This window comes from Oncorhynchus masou, chromosome 16 (assembly GCF_036934945.1).
Source record: "Oncorhynchus masou masou isolate Uvic2021 chromosome 16, UVic_Omas_1.1, whole genome shotgun sequence".
NCBI classification, from domain to species: Eukaryota; Metazoa; Chordata; class Actinopteri; order Salmoniformes; family Salmonidae; genus Oncorhynchus; species Oncorhynchus masou.
In genome coordinates, this window is record NC_088227.1 from 39,651,783 (window position 1) to 39,666,396 (window position 14,614).

Below are 14,614 nucleotides of genomic sequence, written 5' to 3' on the forward strand. Positions count from 1 at the left end.
AATTGTCTGTCCCAGTATTGATAGCCGTGAAGAGGGTTACCAAGTACGTAGAAGGCTTGATAGATTCGGGAGCAGCAGGTCATTTATCGATCACCAGCTAGTGCAAGAGCTTGACATTGATCTGACACCTGTCACCCCTCCCTTAAGGATTAACACCCTGGACGGGCAGCCATTGGGAATGGGCTTCATAACAACCTAACATTGAGTGTCACCCTCTAGATTGGAGTCATCCACATTGAAATCATTCAACTCATGGAACGCTCATCCCCCAAACAGCCCCTCATCCTCGGACACCGATGGCTTTGTCAACATGACCCTGCCATCTCATGGCAACAAGGTGAACTACTGCCCTGGTCTTCTAACTGCTTCAGCAGATGTTTCAGCCTACCCTGCAGAGCCACCACCATAGAGGACCCTGCATCGGCAGTGCCACCCGCCATACCATCTGAATACGCCCAGTACAGCCATTGCTGTAAAACAGCAAAACCAAGTCCTCCACTCTGCCACCACATCGCCCAGAAGACTGTGCTATTAACTTACTCCCTGGAGTGTCCCAACCGAAGGGCCGTATTTACCCCCTATCTATCCCAGAAAATGAGGCAATGGAGAACTACATTGACGAATAACTCAAAAGGTTTCATTCCTCGTTCTTCCCCGGCTGTGTCCAGCTTTTTCGTTGGAAAAAAGGACAGTGGTCTCTGTCCATGTATTGATTATCTTTCCTTGAATGACGTCACGGTCAAGAACCGTTTCCCTCTCCCTCTGATCCCAGGGACCCTTGAACAAGTGGGCTGCGCCAACATCATTACGGAAATCGACCTGCGAAGTGCATTTAACCTTGTCCATATACGTGAAGGCGACGAATCATCACCGCTCGAGGGCACTGCGAATACCTGGTCATTCCCTATGGCCTTACGAATGCCCCTGCCGTCTTCCAATCCTTCATGAATGAGGTTTTCCAGGATATGATCAACCACTTTCTCATTGTCTACATTGATGACATCCTGAATTACTCCAGCTCCCTGAAGGAATACATTACATACAGCATGTGCAAAAGTTTCTTCAACGGCTCCTTGACCATAACTTTTATGTGAAGACTGAAAAGAGTCCCTTTCCATGTAAACTACCTCGGCTTCATATGAGAATGGATGAGAACAAAATCACCACCGTCAGTAACTGGCTCAAACCCACCACTATTAAGGAACTCCAACGTTTCATTGGGTTCCCCAACTTCTATCGCCGGTTCATTCAGAACCTCTGTTCGCCCTCAGTCACTCCCGAGTACCACCCCCAGACCAACGGGCAGACGGAATGCCTGAACCAAGAATTAGGGAAGTACCGCCGCCAACAATGTTCTGCCTCTCCACACGACTGGAGTCGGTATATGGCCTGGGCCGAATACGCTCAGAACTCACTCATGCAATCATCCCTCCACCTTACTCTGTTTCAGTGTGTCCTTGGTTACCAACCCCCCCCCCCCCAAGTTTCCCTGGGAGGCGGAGCCTGGAACTGTCCCAGCTGTCGATGACTGGTTTCGTCGTAGTGAGCGGGTATGGGAGAATGCTCACTTGCATCTGCAGGAAGCCTCTAATACCCATAAACGCTTTGCCACTCTTTCACCCCGGCCAGCTTATGTGGCTCTCTACCAGAGACATCCGACTCTGCCTCCCCTGCAAAAAGGTCCCTTCAAGATAACCCGTCACGTATCGCCTCCAGTTACCCCCTCGGTATAAAATCTCATCGTCCTTCCATGTGTCTCTGTTAAAACCGGCCACCTACAGTCCTATTCATCCTCCAGTCTCTACCAGCAGAGCGCTCCGACCATTTGACGTCGGAAGGGAACCTGCCTACGCCATTCAAGCCATCCTTGATTCCAAACGCCTGAGTTCGCATCACTACCCGGTGGACTGGGAAGGTTATGGGCCTGAAGACTAGTCCTGGGTCCCCGACTAAGACACCCTCGACCCAGAGATGACCTCGTCGAACCAGCCTGCTGGACCTCGCCCCGGATGTAGGCATCCGCCTCTGCTCACCCGCCCACTCCGCCGTCCGGCGCCGTTGGGTCGTCAGGAGCCTCCCTTTGGGTGGAGGGGTGGCACTGTAAGGTTCTGCTTTTCCTTTTTTAGTCAACCTTGTGTTCTTTTTCGTTGTTCTGGAATGTAGCCCTGTCTTTAATTTTTGTTAATTGATTTCACCTGTGTTGGTTTCTCACCTGGTCTCATCAGCTCCCTATTCAGTTCAGTTCTTTCTGTTCGTATGGAGGTATTATTTGTTTTTGACCATTACCTGCCTGTGAGCATGATTCCTGTCTTAATAAACATCTGCCGCACTCTGCACCTAAATCTATACCTTTTTCTCCTGAGTTACAGCTATGAAGAAAAATAACTAAACTGTGGTTGCTAGGCTTTCAGTCTGCGGCTGTTGTGTTGTGACAGGTTCTGGTGGAAAACAATGGGAAGTGCCCCTTCATCTGTGGATGTGGTGTTTATGGTCGGTGTTTTCTCTCTTATTGTGTCTCCAATGATATCATATTCCCTATGTAGTGCACTACTTTTAACTAGCGCTCTATGTGCCCTGATCAAAAGTAGTGCACTGCATGGGAAATAGGGTGCAATTTAGGACGTAGCCCTTCTCTTTAATGTGGGATCCATCTGTCTAGTCAACTGCCAGCCTCCTGCTGTTTTTGTTTAATATGGTCGTAATAACCTCAGTTTCCCGAACACACAGCAAGACATACACACCACACCGAGTTTGCTCTGTCTCTCAAACACATACGCGAAGACAGACACAGAGGCGCGTGCACACACAGCTGTAGACAACCCTGTGGCTCAGTTGGTAGCACCAGGGTTTTGGGTTTGATTGCCACAAGGGGGCCAGTATGAAAATATGAATGGATAAGAGTGTCTGCTAGAAACGACTGTAATATAACAGACAGCAAGTTAATTTGGTGAGGTTTTTAACAAACATTCTATCAAGGAAGGAGCGGAAACAGGGTTTCCAACCTTTATTTCACTGTGTGATCCATCTTGAAGTTTGCATCTCTCCAGCCAGAATGAACATGTAGCACTAAGCCTGAGTACTGAATACACAGGGAGGTCTGGGGGAAGAAAGACATCTTATCTAATGATATGAAGATTCTCCCACATGAATGTATGCCCCCCAATATGTATTTCATGTATATCTCTCCAGACCACACAGAGACAATGAAGGTCTGGAAGAGACCAGGAGGTCTGGAGAAGATATAAGTAGGTCTAGAGGAAAGAGGGAGGTCTGGAGGAGACCAGGAGGTCTGGAGGAGATATAAGGAGGTCTGGAGGAAAGAGGAAGGTCTGGAAGAGACCAGGAGATCTGGAGGAGATATAAGGATTTCTGGAGGAAAGAGGGAGGTCGGGAGGAGAGAGGGAGATCTGGAAAAGATATAGGGAGGTCTGGAGGTCTGGAGGAGAGTGAGAGGGCTGGAGGAGACATGGGTAGGTCTGGAGGAAAGGGGAATACTCTAGAGGAAATATAGGGAGGTCTGGATGGGATATAGGGAAGTCTGGATGAGATATAGGAAGGTCTGGAGGAGTTATAGGGAGGTCTGGAGGAGTGCCATCCGTTTTGTCACCAAAGCCCCTTATACCACCCACCACTGCGCCCTGTATGCTCTAGTTGGGTGGCCGTCGCTACATATTTGTCGCCAGGCCCACTGGCTCCAGGTCATCTACAAGTCTATGATAGGTAAAGCTCTGCCTTATCTCAGCTCACTGGTCACTGGTCACGATAATAACACCCACTCGTAGCACGCGCTCCAGCAGGTATATCTCACTGGTCATCCCCAAAGCCAACACCTCCTTTGGTCGCCTTTCCTTCCAAATCTCTGCTGCCAATGACTGGAACAAATTGCAAAGTTCACTGAAGCTGGAGACTTATATTTCTCTCACAAACTTTAATCATCTGCTATCTGAGCAGGTAACCGACCGCTGCAGCTGTACATAGCCCATCTGTAAATAGCCCACCCAATCTACCTACCTCATCCCCATATTATTTTTATTTACTTTTCTGCTCTTTTGCACACCAGTATCTTTACTTGCACATCATCATCTGCTCATCTATCACTTCAGTGTTAATTTGCTAAATTGTAATTACTTCTTTACTATGGCCTATTTATTGCCTTACCTCCTCACGCCATTTGCACACACTGTATATAGACTTTTTCTGTTGCATTATTGACTGTATACTTGTTTACTCCATGTGTAACTCTGTGTTGTTGTATGTGTTACACTGCTTTGCTTTATCTTGGCCAGGTCGCAGTTGTAAATGAGATATAGGGAGTTCTGGTGGAGAAATAGGGAGTTCTGGTGGAGATATAGGGAGTTCTGGTGGAGATATAGGGAGGTCTGAAGGAGAGATGCAGACTTGGGAGGAGATATAGGGAGTTCTGGTGGAGATATAGGGAGGTCTGGTGGAGATATAGGGAGTTCTGGTGGAGATATAGGAAGTTCTGGTGGAGATATAGGGAGTTCTGGTGGGGAAATAGGGAGTTCTGGTGGAGATATAGGGAGTTCTGGTGGAGATATAGGGAGTTCTGGTGGAGATATAGGGAGTTCTGGTGGAGATATAGGGAGGTCTGAAGGAGATATGCAGACTCGGGAGGAGATATAGGGAGTTCTGGTGGAGATATAGGGAGGTCTGGTGGAGATATAGGAAGTTCTGGTGGAGATATAGGGAGTTCTGGTGGAGATATAGGGAGGTCTGAAGGAGAGATGCAGACTTGGGAGGAGATATACGGAGTTCTGGTGGAGATATAGGGAGGTCTGGTGGAGATATAGGGAGTTCTGGTGGAGATATAGGGAGTTCTGGTGGAGATATAGGGAGGTCTGGTGGAGATATAGGGAGTTCTGGTGGAGATATAGGGAGGTCTGGTGGAGATATAGGGAGTTCTGGTGGAGATATAGGGAGGTCTGGTGGAGATATAGGGAGGTCTGGTGGAGATATAGGGAGTTCTGGTGGAGATATAGGGAGTTCTGGTGGAGATATACGGAGTTCTGGTGGAGATATAGGGAGGTCTGGTGGAGATATAGGGAGTTCTGGTGGAGATATAGGGAGTTCTGGTGGAGATATAGGGAGTTCGGGTGGAGATATAGGGAGTTCTGGTGGAGATATAGGGAGTTCGGGTGGAGATATAGGGAGGTCTGAAGGAGAGATGCAGACTCGGGAGGAGATATAGGGAGGTCTGGTGGAGATATAGGGAGGTCTGGTGGAGATATAGGGAGGTCTGGTGGAGATATAGGGAGCTCTGGTGGAGATATAGGGAGGTCTGGTGGAGATATAGGGAGTTCTGGTGGAGATATAGGGAGGTCTGGTGGAGATATAGGGAGTTCTGGTGGAGATATAGGGAGGTCTGGTTAAGATAAAGGGAGGTCTGGTGGAGATATAGTGAGCTCTGGTGGAGATATAGGGAGGTCTGGTGGAGATAAATGGAGTTCGGGTGGAGAGATGCAGACTCGGGAGGAGATATATGGAGGTCTGTTGGAGAAGAGAGAGGGAGGTCTGGAAGAGGTATAGGGAGGTCTGACGGGAAAGAGGCAGACTGGAGGAGATATAGGGAGGTCTGGAAGAGATATAAGTAGGTCTGGAGGAGAAATAGGGAGGTCTGGGATAGATTTAGGGAGGTGTGGAGGAGATATTGGCAGGTGTGGAGGAGATATAGGCCGGTGTGAAGGAGATAGAGGCAGGTGTGGGGTAGAGAGGGGTCTGGAGGAGATATAGGAAGGTGTGGAGGAGATGTAAGGAGGTCTGGGGGAGATTTAGGGATGTGTGAGGAGATATAGGCAGGTTTGGGAGAGTGAGTGGTCTGGAGGAGATATAGGAAGGTGTGGAGGAGATATAGGTGTCCCAACTACTGGATAACTGAATAACCTGTTGGCCACCCGCGGACGTCCGGATCGGGGTCCGTCCATTCCATCTCCCAGCACCTCCGATCCTACACCTATGGAGCTGGGAGGTGCTGCTCTAAGGGTGACCGGAGGGGGGGGGGCTGTTTCCTGCACTACCTGTGGCCGCAGAGGACACACTGCTGGTCGGTGCTGGACAGGTTCCCCAGGAAGTCGAGACAGCAGGCAGGGCACTGGTGTATCATCCCAGGAGAGTATGCACCCAACTCACCCAGAGCTTCCTATTGCGCACATGTATATCTCTATAGAATTTCCTGAGTTTTCCCCCGCATTCCCAGCATAAGGCGCTATTAGATTCAGGCGAAGCAGGGAACTTTATTGACCGTTCGTTTGCTCGTAAATTAGGAATCCCTATTGTTCCTGTTGATGTGCCCTTCCCTGTACATGCCTTATATAGTCGTCCTTTGGGGTCGGGGCTAGTTAGGGAGGTCACAGCTCCACTATGTACGATGACGCAGGAGGGTTATGAGGAGAGAATTAGTCTCTTCCTGATCGACTGTCCTGAGTTTCCTGTGGTGTTGGGGTTTCCCTGGTTGGCCCATTATGACCCCACTATTTCGTGGCAACAGAAGGCTCTCAACGGATGGTCACATCAGTGTTCAGGGAGGTGTGTAGGTGTTTCCTTAGGTGCAACTACGGTGGAGAGTCCAAACCAGGTCTCCACCATGCACATCCCCCTGAATATGCCGATTTGGCACTCGCCTTCTGTAAAAAGAAGGCGACTCAATTACAACCCCATCAACAGGGGGATTGCGCGATAAATCTCCTGGTAGACGCAGAACTTCCCAGGAGTCACGTGTATCCCCTGTCACAGGAGTAGACGGCGGCTATGGAGACATATGTCACCGAATCTCTTGGACAGGGATACATTCGGCCTTCCACTTCACCTGCCTCCGGCCTTCCACTTCACCTGCCTCCTGCCTTCCACTTCACCTGCCTCCGGCCTTCCACTTCACCTGCCTCCGGCCTTCCACTTCACCTGCCTCCGGCCTTCCACTTCACCTGCCTCTGGCCTTCCACCTCACCTGCCTCCTCAAGTTTTTTTTTTGTGAAGAAGAAGGATGGAGGTTTACGCCCGTGCATTGACTATCAAGGTTTAAATCAGATCACGGTGAAGTATAGTTACCCGCTGCCTCTCATAGCCAGTGTGACAGAGTCATTGCACGGGGTGCGCTTCTTCACCAAATTGGATCTCAGGAGTGCTTACAACCTGGTGCGTATCAGGGAGGGGGATGAGTGGAAGACGGCATTTAGTACCACCTCTGGGCACTGTGAGTACCTCGTCATGCCGTACGGGTTGATGAATGCTCCATCAGTCTTCAGTCTGCACGCGCCAAGCATGTGTCTCTGGTGTGCAAGGTGCTTGGTCAACTGTTGGAGCATGACCTGTACGTTAAGGCTGAGAAATGTCTGTTCTTCCAACAGTTCACCTCCTTCCTAGGGAACCGCCTGTCTGAGTCAGGGGTGGAGATGGAGAATGACCTGTACGTTAAGGCTGAGAAATGTCTGTTCTTCCAGCAGTCCGTCTCCTTCCTAGGGAACCGCCTGTCTGAGGCAGGGGTGGAGATGGAGAATGACCTGTACGTTAAGGCTGAGAAATGTCTGTTCTTCCAACAGTTCACCTCCTTCCTAGGGAACCGCCTGTCTGAGGCAGGGGTGGAGATGGAGAATGACCTGTACGTTAAGGCTGAGAAATGTCTGTTCTTCCAGCAGTCCGTCTCCTTCCTAGGGAACCGCCTGTCTGAGGCAGGGGTGGAGATGGAGAATGACCTGTACGTCAAGGCTGAGAAATGTCTGTTCTTCCAGCAGTCCGTCTCCTTCCTAGGGAACCGCCTGTCTGAGGCAGGGGTGGAGATGGAGAATGACCTGTACGTCAAGGCTGAGAAATGTCTGTTCTTCCAGCAGTCCGTCTCCTTCCTAGGGAACCGCCTGTCTGAGGCAGGGGTGGAGATGGAGAATGACCTGTACGTCAAGGCTGAGAAATGTCTGTTCTTCCAGCAGTCCGTCTCCTTCCTAGGGAACCGCCTGTCTGAGTCAGGGGTGGAGATGGAGAATGACCTGTACGTCAAGGCTGAGAAATGTCTGTTCTTCCAGCAGTCCGTCTCCTTCCTAGGGAACCGCCTGTCTGAGTCAGGGGTGGAGATGGAGAATGACCTGTACGTCAAGGCTGAGAAATGTCTGTTCTTCCAACAGTTCACCTCCTTCCTAGGGAACCGCCTGTCTGAGTCAGGGGTGGAGATGGAGAATGACCTGTACGTCAAGGCTGAGAAATGTCTGTTCTTCCAACAGTTCACCTCCTTCCTAGGGAACCGCCTGTCTGAGTCAGGGGTGGAGATGGAGAATGACCTGTACGTCAAGGCTGAGAAATGTCTGTTCTTCCAACAGTCCGTCTCCTTCCTAGGGAACCGCCTGTCTGAGTCAGGGGTGGAGATGGAGAATGAACTGTACGTTAAGGCTGAGAAATGTCTGTTCTTCCAGCAGTCCGTCTCCTTCCTAGGGAACCGCCTGTCTGAGTCAGGGGTGGAGATGGAGAATGACCTGTACGTTAAGGCTGAGAAATGTCTGTTCTTCCAGCAGTCCGTCTCCTTCCTAGGGAACCGCCTGTCTGAGGCAGGGGTGGAGATGGAGAATGACCTGTACGTTAAGGCTGAGAAATGTCTGTTCTTCCAGCAGTCCGTCTCCTTCCTAGGGAACCGCCTGTCAGCGTCAGGGGTGGAGATGGAGAATGACCTGTACGTCAAGGCTGAGAAATGTCTGTTCTTCCAGCAGTCCGTCTCCTTCCTAGGGAACCGCCTGTCTGAGGCAGGGGTGGAGATGGAGAATGACCTGTACGTTAAGGCTGAGAAATGTCTGTTCTTCCAGCAGTCCGTCTCCTTCCTAGGGTACCGCCTGTCTGAGTCAGGGGTGGAGATGGAGAATGACCTGTACGTCAAGGCTGAGAAATGTCTGTTCTTCCAGCAGTCCGTCTCCTTCCTAGGGAACCGCCTGTCTGAGTCAGGGGTGGAGATGGAGAATGACCTGTACGTTAAGGCTGAGAAATGTCTGTTCTTCCAGCAGTCCGTCTCCTTCCTAGGGAACCGCCTGTCTGAGTCAGGGGTGGAGATGGAGAATGACCTGTACGTTAAGGCTGAGAAATGTCTGTTCTTCCAGCAGTCCGTCTCCTTCCTAGGGAACCGCCTGTCTGAGTCAGGGGTGGAGATGGAGAATGACCTGTACGTTAAGGCTGAGAAATGTCTGTTCTTCCAGCAGTCCGTCTCCTTCCTAGGGAACCGCCTGTCTGAGTCAGGGGTGGAGATGGAGAATGACCTGTACGTCAAGGCTGAGAAATGTCTGTTCTTCCAGCAGTCCGTCTCCTTCCTAGGGAACCGCCTGTCTGAGTCAGGGGTGGAGATGGAGAATGACCTGTACGTCAAGGCTGAGAAATGCCTGTTCTTCCAGCAGTCCGTCTCCTTCCTAGGGAACCGCCTGTCTGAGTCAGGGGTGGAGATGGAGAATGACCTGTACGTCAAGGCTGAGAAATGCCTGTTCTTCCAGCAGTCCGTCTCCTTCCTAGGGAACCGCCTGTCTGAGTCAGGGGTGGAGATGGAGAATGACCTGTACGTCAAGGCTGAGAAATGCCTGTTCTTCCAGCAGTCCGTCTCCTTCCTAGGGAACCGCCTGTCTGAGTCAGGGGTGGAGATGGAGAATGACCTGTACGTCAAGGCTGAGAAATGTCTGTTCTTCCAGCAGTCCGTCTCCTTCCTAGGGAACCGCCTGTCTGAGTCAGGGGTGGAGATGGAGAATGACCTGTACGTCAAGGCTGAGAAATGTCTGTTCTTCCAGCAGTCCGTCTCCTTCCTAGGGAACCGCCTGTCTGAGTCAGGGGTGGAGATGGAGAATGACCTGTACGTTAAGGCTGAGAAATGTCTGTTCTTCCAGCAGTCCGTCTCCTTCCTAGGGAACCGCCTGTCTGAGTCAGGGGTGGAGATGGAGAATGACCTGTACGTCAAGGCTGAGAAATGTCTGTTCTTCCAACAGTTCACCTCCTTCCTAGGGAACCGCCTGTCTGAGTCAGGGGTGGAGATGGAGAATGACCTGTACGTCAAGGCTGAGAAATGTCTGTTCTTCCAACAGTCCGTCTCCTTCCTAGGGAACCGCCTGTCTGAGTCAGGGGTGGAGATGGAGAATGAACTGTACGTTAAGGCTGAGAAATGTCTGTTCTTCCAGCAGTCCGTCTCCTTCCTAGGGAACCGCCTGTCTGAGTCAGGGGTGGAGATGGAGAATGACCTGTACGTTAAGGCTGAGAAATGTCTGTTCTTCCAGCAGTCCGTCTCCTTCCTAGGGAACCGCCTGTCTGAGGCAGGGGTGGAGATGGAGAATGACCTGTACGTTAAGGCTGAGAAATGTCTGTTCTTCCAGCAGTCCGTCTCCTTCCTAGGGAACCGCCTGTCAGCGTCAGGGGTGGAGATGGAGAATGACCTGTACGTCAAGGCTGAGAAATGTCTGTTCTTCCAGCAGTCCGTCTCCTTCCTAGGGAACCGCCTGTCTGAGGCAGGGGTGGAGATGGAGAATGACCTGTACGTTAAGGCTGAGAAATGTCTGTTCTTCCAGCAGTCCGTCTCCTTCCTAGGGTACCGCCTGTCTGAGTCAGGGGTGGAGATGGAGAATGACCTGTACGTCAAGGCTGAGAAATGTCTGTTCTTCCAGCAGTCCGTCTCCTTCCTAGGGAACCGCCTGTCTGAGTCAGGGGTGGAGATGGAGAATGACCTGTACGTTAAGGCTGAGAAATGTCTGTTCTTCCAGCAGTCCGTCTCCTTCCTAGGGAACCGCCTGTCTGAGTCAGGGGTGGAGATGGAGAATGACCTGTACGTTAAGGCTGAGAAATGTCTGTTCTTCCAGCAGTCCGTCTCCTTCCTAGGGAACCGCCTGTCTGAGTCAGGGGTGGAGATGGAGAATGACCTGTACGTTAAGGCTGAGAAATGTCTGTTCTTCCAGCAGTCCGTCTCCTTCCTAGGGAACCGCCTGTCTGAGTCAGGGGTGGAGATGGAGAATGACCTGTACGTCAAGGCTGAGAAATGTCTGTTCTTCCAGCAGTCCGTCTCCTTCCTAGGGAACCGCCTGTCTGAGTCAGGGGTGGAGATGGAGAATGACCTGTACGTCAAGGCTGAGAAATGCCTGTTCTTCCAGCAGTCCGTCTCCTTCCTAGGGAACCGCCTGTCTGAGTCAGGGGTGGAGATGGAGAATGACCTGTACGTCAAGGCTGAGAAATGCCTGTTCTTCCAGCAGTCCGTCTCCTTCCTAGGGAACCGCCTGTCTGAGTCAGGGGTGGAGATGGAGAATGACCTGTACGTCAAGGCTGAGAAATGCCTGTTCTTCCAGCAGTCCGTCTCCTTCCTAGGGAACCGCCTGTCTGAGTCAGGGGTGGAGATGGAGAATGACCTGTACGTCAAGGCTGAGAAATGTCTGTTCTTCCAGCAGTCCGTCTCCTTCCTAGGGAACCGCCTGTCTGAGTCAGGGGTGGAGATGGAGAATGACCTGTACGTCAAGGCTGAGAAATGTCTGTTCTTCCAGCAGTCCGTCTCCTTCCTAGGGAACCGCCTGTCTGAGTCAGGGGTGGAGATGGAGAATGACCTGTACGTTAAGGCTGAGAAATGTCTGTTCTTCCAGCAGTCCGTCTCCTTCCTAGGGAACCGCCTGTCTGAGTCAGGGGTGGAGATGGAGAATGACCTGTACGTCAAGGCTGAGAAATGTCTGTTCTTCCATCAGTCCGTCTCCTTCCTAGGGAACCGCCTGTCTGAGTCAGGGGTGGAGATGGAGAATGACCTGTACGTTAAGGCTGAGAAATGTCTGTTCTTCCAGCAGTCCGTCTCCTTCCTAGGGAACCGCCTGTCTAAGTCAGGGGTAGAGATGGAGAATGACCTGTACGTTAAGGCTGAGAAATGTCTGTTCTTCCAACAGTTCACCTCCTTCCTAGGGAACCGCCTGTCCGAGTCAGGGGTGGAGATGGAGAATGACCTGTACGTTAAGGCTGAGAAATGTCTGTTCTTCCAGCAGTCCGTCTCCTTCCTAGGGAACCGCCTGTCAGCGTCAGGGGTGGAGATGGAGAATGACCTGTACGTTAAGGCTGAGAAATGTCTGTTCTTCCAGCAGTCCGTCTCCTTCCTAGGGAACCGCCTGTCAGCGTCAGGGGTGGAGATGGAGAATGACCACATTTCAGCCGTGCGTATTTGGCCGACCTCAACCACGGTAAAGGAGGTGCAGCGCTTCTTAGGGTTTGCCAACTATTACCGAAGGTTTACCCGGGGCTTTGTTCAGGTAGCGGCTCCCATTACCTCTTTGCTGAAGGGGGGACCAGTGCGACAGCAGTGGTCAGCTGGGGCGGACAGGGCTTTTGGTCACCTGAAGGCTCTGTTTACCTCGGCTCCTGTGTTGGCTCATCCTGATCCCCCCTTAGCGTTCATAGTTGAGGTGGAAGCGTCCGAGGCTGGGATAGGAGCTGTGCTGTCTCATCTTGAGAGGGCTAAACACCCTTTTCTCATCTGGACTGACCACCGCAATCTGGAGTACATCCGGGCGGCGAGGAGACTGAATCCTCGCCAGACAAGGTGTTTTGTGCGTGATTGTTTCCTGGTTAAGTGTTAGTCTTTTGTGTTAGGGTTTGTTATTCCCTGCATGGATTTATTAGGCAGATTTATTTTTCAGAGTAAAGAACGTTATTTTACTCAGTTCTGTGTCCTGCGCCTGATTCAGTCCTCACCTCTGCACAACTGACACTTGACAATAGGCAAGTAATTGAATTACATACAGTATGCAAGTAAACAGTCTCGTAAATTAATTTAATTAGTTTTTCAATATGGTAACTTTCTGTGTGTTCCATGATGTTCCATTACCCTCAACATTCTATCCACAGCCTGGAACCCATAGAATTAGACTTATGGAACCACGTGTCTGATGTTCTGGAATAGCCCAGGTCTCAGTCTGTCTCGCTGACTGCATTCTCCCTGCATCCCACCACCTCTACTCTACTACAATATAAAGAGCTATTTTAACCAGAATACGTTCCTATATTGTCCTGGCAATTGCTTTTTGGGGTTCCCAGTCGTTATGGCTCCATTAACATATGTCTGACCAGCCCCCCCCCCCCCCGACCCTAAAATTATGTTATTAAAAATCAGACCATACCCGATGAGAGGGGAAACTAAAACGCTACAGTGCGGTGATTCTCAGGTTCAGTGTGTGCATACATACGACAGGGAGTCTCTGTTCAACGCTAAGCAGGATACATCAACTCTATCTTATAAAGAAAAAAACCTGTCCGAGCTGAATTTGACCTGTTCTGCTCTCTAAATGAAATGCCTTAGCTACACATTGAAGATATCTCTGGCACCACAACGGGGAAGACAGACAGGGCCTTTAATATGACGTCGATATATCTGGTGTGTATCTGAAGAGGATGGGAAAGCCTGGCTTGGCTTATCTAGGAACGCCAGTTATTTCCTTTGGTCTGAATCCCTCAGGTGCAGGAAGAAATACTGAAAGAGACATCTTCCCTCTGAAACTTCCTGCTGGAATAGGAAATGAAGAGGATCCCCTGAGGACCTCTTAGCAAAGTTTTTGTTGACGCTCTTTCAGTGTCAACAATGTCTAAGCGACCAGCAAGACTGTGGCGGCAGTGTGGCATATTTACTAACATTAGGATTTATAAAGTGGCACAGTACATCCCGTCTCTTAACCTACTGAACTTAGAGATGATGTGTGGTAATACAGGATGTAGCCATGTCAATGTTGAAGTATCATTTACTGATTAGTATATAGTTGAACAATTTACAAATAAAATTATAATCTTGAAAGGGTTCTTAATTGTTAAAAACCCCACTGTAAACACCTCTAAAATAGGCTTTTCACATCCTCTTCAGATAAATATCTCCATAACACAATTAATAAAGGCCATGTCCATTATTTTAGGGATACGTCGGAATTTCGGCAATGAGGCGATTTATCTTCTTCCCCAGAGTCAGACGTCATATAGTTAGAGGTAGGAGATACTCATAGACTTCCAGTCATTGCGCTAACGCTAGTTAGCAATGGCTCACTAAACTACCTCTAACTATCTTCACACTGGATACAGAGCCATAAAAATGGTATCCGCAAGTTCATCTGACTCTGGGGAAGTAATTAAAGGGGCCTCAATGACAAAATCCCAAATGATCCCTTTAAGTTTTTTATATACATCCAAAGACACAAACGTGGTTTTTTTTTCGTAACCAGACATTTGAATCGTTCTTTGTTGAGGCTACAAAGTGCAATGCCAGAGACATGAAAAGGAAATGTTCACAAGGGTTTGCTTTATTTTGGAAGACTGCCACACAATCCTGGCCCCATGGAGATGAAACAACAACCAGACAGTTTGTTTGTATGTCTGAAGGACGGGGTCATTTTCATACCACCAGTCTCCCTGTAAACAATGTGCTGCTGGTGGTGGGAACATAACAAAACGGACAGGAAAAAAAGTGTTTTAGGTGAAAAGTGCTGAACTGTTGTGGTCGGGTCGGATAAAACAGGTTTTTAGACCTTTTACGGATCGCCGCCATAAAGACACGATTTGAGAAAAAGTAGCTGTTTCGTTCATAACCACCAAAATAAACGCAAACTGTTGTGTGGATGGTCGGATGTCTTGTAACCTACTAACGGTCTCCTTA

At 49.9% G+C, this 14,614-nt stretch overlaps 1 long non-coding RNA gene across 1 annotated transcript in view; it reads right to left on the reverse strand.

Moving 5' to 3' along the window:
- Window positions 1-14,614, reverse strand: part of LOC135557245 (uncharacterized) — a 38,999-nt gene that overhangs the window by 23,544 nt on the left and 841 nt on the right. The gene's annotated exons all lie outside the window — the stretch shown is intronic.